General features: G+C 43.3%; 1 pseudogene; it reads right to left on the reverse strand.

The window, feature by feature from the left end:
* The window catches only part of LOC111971775 (guanine nucleotide exchange factor DBS-like), a 63,455-nt pseudogene that overhangs the window by 7,243 nt on the left and 50,945 nt on the right, over positions 1-5,267 (reverse strand).

A 5,267-nucleotide genomic window follows, 5' to 3' on the forward strand; every position in this document is an offset into this window, starting at 1 on the left:
GGGAGGTGTGTATATGGTGTGTACCTCAGGGGAGGTGTGTATATGGTGTGTACCTCGGGGGAGGTGTGTATATGGTGTGTACCTCAGGGGAGGTGTGTAAATGGTGTGTACCTTATGGGAGGTGTGTGTATGGTGTGTACCTCAGGAGAGGTGTGTATATGGTGTGTACCTCAGGGGAGGTGTATATGGTGTGTACCTCAGGGGAGATGTATATGGTGTGTACCTCAGGGGAGGTGTATATGGTGTGTACCTCAGGGGAGGTGTATATGGTGTGTACCTCAGAGGAGGTGTGTATATGGTGTGTACCTCAGAGGAGGTGTGTATATGGTGTGTACCTGGAAGAATGTGCAGTCGGAGCACTGTCTCCACAAGCTCTCAGAGCGAGGTTTATTCTGACAATACTTCTCATAGATCTGCAGGTCTGTCATCTGAGAGAGAGAGAGAGAGAGAGAGAGAGAAAATAAAGAAAAGAGAGAAATAGCCCTGCTTCACAATCAGACTAGTGATTTAGACGCCACATATCCCAGTTCAATCTCCAATCACTGACCCTCTTCAGAAAACAACGACCCACAAGTTCCGGGCAGCCTTGATACTCTTCCAACTCCCCCAGAAAGGTCCTGGAAGATGACAAGAAACAGAGAGATCATCAGTCAGTTAATACAATGACAGTAGTTCTATCACTGTGTAAGCACCATTATTAACCGCTAGGGAGGGCGCTCATTTACCTCTTGTGGAAGGTGTAGATCTCTGGCATGTTGCCAAACAGCACATCTTTCTTGTTCTGCAGAGGAGCGGGCATGAGGCTGGCCATGGCTGGATTGTCCATCTCTGAGGCATAGCCCTTAAATACACAGAGAAAGATGATTTAGGATGACCTAGAGACAGATCTCAGGTCAGTTTTGTGAACCAGCACCTCTAATGATTGAGCTCATGATTTGGAGAGGGTAAGCTGAATACTTAAGACAGATGCACACAGGTGAAGACGACTGACAGGGTTCATAGGGTCCAGGGGAGAGGGGAGAGGGGAGAGGGGAGAGGGATTGAGGATTAATGGGTCCAGAGGAGAGGGTTCATATGGTCCAGGGGAGAGGGCTCATATGGTCCAGGGGAGAGGGATTGAGGGTTCATATGGTCCAGGGGAGAGGGCTCATATGGTCCAGGGGAGAGGGATTGAGCGTTCATTATGGTTCAGGGGAGAGGGCCTCAATATGGTCCAGGGGAGGGATAGAGGGTTAATCTGGTCCAGGGGCAGAGGGCTCATTATGGTCCAGGGGAGAGGCTCATATGGTCCAGGGGAGAGGGGATAAGAGGGTAAATCTGGTCCAGGGGAGAGGGATTGAGGATTAATGGGTCGCAGAGGAAGAGGGTTCAATATGGTCCAGGGGAGAGGGCTCATATGGTCGCAAGGGGAGAGGTATATGTCAGGGGGGTTTCCATATGGTCCCAGGGAAGAGGGCTCATAATGGTCCAGGGAGAGGGATAAGAGGGTTAAATGGTCAGAGGTTCTCGGTCCAGGGGAGAGGGCATTGCCAGAGGGTCATATGGTCCCAGGGAGAGGGATAAGAGGGTTATATGGGTCCATGGGGAGAGGGCTCATATGGTCCGGGAGAGGAGAGGGTTCATTGGTCTCAGGGGGAGAGGGCTCTTGCATATGGTCCAGGGAGAGATAAGGGTTCAATATGGTCCAGGGGAGAGGGATAAGAGGGTTAATTGGTCCAGGGGAGAGGGTATATGGTCCGGGAGGGTTCATATGGTCCAGGGGAGAGGGCTCATATGGTCCAGGGGAGAGGGATAGAGGGTAAGGTCAGGGAGAGGGTCATAGGTCCAGGGGAGAGGGTTCATATGGTCCAGGGAGAGGGGCTCATATGGTCCAGGGGAGAGGGATAAGAGGGTTAATGTCAGGGGAGAGGCTCATGGTCAGGGGAGAGGGTTCATATGGTCCAGGGGAGAGGGCTCAGTATGGTCCAGGGGAGAGGGTCTCATATGGTCGCAGGGGGAGGGATAAGAGGGTTAATATGGTCCAGGGGAGAGGGCTCATATGGTCGCAGGGAGAGGCTCATATGGTCCAGGGAGAGGGATTGAGGGTTCATATGGTCCGGGGAGAGGGCTTCATATGTCCCAGGGGAGAGGTTCATATGGTCCAGGGGAGAGGGTTCATATGTCCAGGGGAGAGCGTCCATATTGGTCCAGGGGAGAGGGTTCAATATGGTACCGGGAGAGGGTTCATATGGTCCAGGGGAGAGGGTTCAATGGTCCAGGGGAGAGGGTTCATTGGTCCAGGGGAGAGGGATTGAGGGTCCATATGGTCCAGGGAGAGGTTCATATGTACCCGGGGAGAGGTTTCATATGTTCAGGGGAGAGGGTTCATATGGTCCAGGGGAGAGGGCTCATATGGTTCAGGGGAGGGGTTCATATGGTCCAGGGAGAGGGTCATATGGTCCAGGGGGGGGGTTCATATGGTCCAGGGGAGTACACCCTGTAGGAACACAGTGCAGTTCCTCCACGTACCCCCTTCTGTCTCCAGCAGCTCAATTCATTACATGTCTACAGAGCGACATAGCACAGGTCAGACAGAGTATAGACAGGTCAGCATGATTTAGACAGGTTTAGGTTGCAATATTCCGGTAATTTTCCCCAAATTCCTAGGTTTTCCAGGAATCCCAGTTGGAAGACTCCCGGAATTGAGAGGAATAAGCAGGAAATCCGGAATCCTCCCACTATGTTTCTGGGAAAACTGGGATTCTGGGAAAGTACTGGAATTTTGCCTCCCTAAACGGGTCGACATAATTATATTCTAAGTAATACAGACGGGTCAGCAATAATTATATTATAATATATAGACGGGTCAGACATAATTATATTATAATATATGACGGGTCAGACATAATTATATTATAATAATAGGCTGGTCAGACATAATTATTATATATATAGATGGTCAGACTAATTTATTAAATAATTAGGCTGTCAGACATAAATTATATTATAATAATAGGCTGGTCAGACATAATTGTATTATAATATATAGATGGTCAGACATAATTATATATAATAATATAGGCTGGTCAGACATAATTATTTATATATAATAGACTGGTCAGACATAATTATAATATAGACTGGTCAGACATAATTAAATATAGCTGGTCAGACATAATTAAAATAGACTGTCAGAATATTATATATAATAATATGGCTGGTCAGACATATATTAATATTATAATAATATAGACCGGTTAGAATAATTATATTATAATAATATAGACTGGTCAGACATATTATATTATAATAATATAGGCCCTGGTCAGACAATAATTATATTATAATAATATAGACGGGTCAGACATAATATATTATAATATATAGACGGGTCACATAATTATATGTATAAATAGACGGGTCAGAACATAATATTTATTAAATATTGACGGGTCAGACATTAATTATATATAATAATATAGACGGGTCAGACATAATTATATTAAATTATAGATGGTCAGAATAATTATTAAATAATATAGACCGGTCAGACAATAGTTATATTATATAATACAGACGTGTCAGACATAATTATATATAAATATAGGCTGGTCAGACATTAATTATATTATAATAATATAGACCGGTCAGACATAATTATATTATAATAATATAGACTGGTCAACATAATATATTATAATAATATAGACGGCAGTCATAATATTTAGTAATATAGACTGGTCAGACATAATTATATTATAACGAATCAGACTGGTCAACATAATTATATTATAACAATAAGATGGCAGACATAATTATATATTATAACTAATATAGACGGTCAGTCATAATTATTATAGTAATATAGACTGGTCAGACATAATTATATTATAAATATATAGATGGTCAGACATAATTATATTAATATAATCATAGACGGTCAGTCATATATTATATAATATGACTGTCAGACATATTATATTATAACAATACAGACTGGTCAGACATAATTTATTATAACAATACAGTACAGGTCAGACATATTATATTATAACAATACAGACAGGTCAGACATAATTATATTATAATATATAACGGGTCAGACATAATTATTTATATAATAGACCTGGCAGACATAATTCTATTATAATATATAGATGGGTCAAACATAAATTATATTATAATATATAGACGTGTCAGACATAATTATATTATATAATAAATAGATGGGTCAAACATAATATTATTAACAATACAGAACTGGTCAGACATAATTATATTATAATAATACAGACAGGTCAGGTGTTTAGCTTACATACAGGCAGACATGATACAGACACCAGATGAGAGCCTCATATAATTTTATTTCTATGGGGTGAACACAACACAGAGAGGTCAGAGAAACATCAAAGACTCAATACAGACAGGGTCAGACATAACGAGACCACTAGCCATCATACAACATAAACAGCTGACAGAACACAGACAGAACTTACTTTCTGAGGATGGCCAGGTTCTCGTCCTCTCTGACAGTGAGGTACTTCTGTTGCTCTGTAGCTGGTCCTCCACCTGTGACACAGATAGGATGAGGATCTACTGAAATTACTGGAGCTAGTGTCTCATTTAACATACATATTACTGGTATGGTAATACTACCCCCACAGTAAAAGACTGACCAAAGTAAGAGGAACTCTACTTACTGTTCTAACAGCTGACCCCTTCACAGAGTCTCCCTCTGAGCAAACTCTTCTCCAGCACTCTCTTTGCTATGGCGCAGAGGAAGAGAGAGGTGCGGACATGAGTGGGAAATTAACACTATACACGTATCTAAATATACATTGACTGTTCCAGTTAAAAGAGCATTAACTCTATGTCGGGACTGTATTTGTGAGGACAGAGTGCTGGTGTATGTAAGGACTGGTGGTATGTAAGAAACATGTGATATGTCGGGGCTCACCTGGCGAGGAGAGTGGGACTTGATGAAGGCTTCAGCCTTGGGCCACAGGCTGGACTGGCCTGGTCTGTTTGGCTGCCAGCTTCTTCAGACTGACCATCCTCTTCTCAAACATCTCTGCACGGACCACCGCTCTGAAAGACTTTCTCTACTTGGTTCTGAGGAGGAGGAGAGGAGAGGAAAGGGGGAGATGAGAGGAGAGGAAAGGGGGAGATGAGAGGGTAGAGGAAAGGGGGAGAGGAGAGAGGAAAGAGGGGAGATGAGAGGAGAGAAAGAGGGGATATGAGAGAGAGAGAAGGGGAGATGAGAGGAGAGGAAAGAGGGGAGATGAAGG

The sequence above is a fragment of the Salvelinus sp. IW2-2015 genome, linkage group LG2, assembly GCF_002910315.2.
Source record: "Salvelinus sp. IW2-2015 linkage group LG2, ASM291031v2, whole genome shotgun sequence".
NCBI lineage: Eukaryota > Metazoa > Chordata > Actinopteri > Salmoniformes > Salmonidae > Salvelinus > Salvelinus sp. IW2-2015.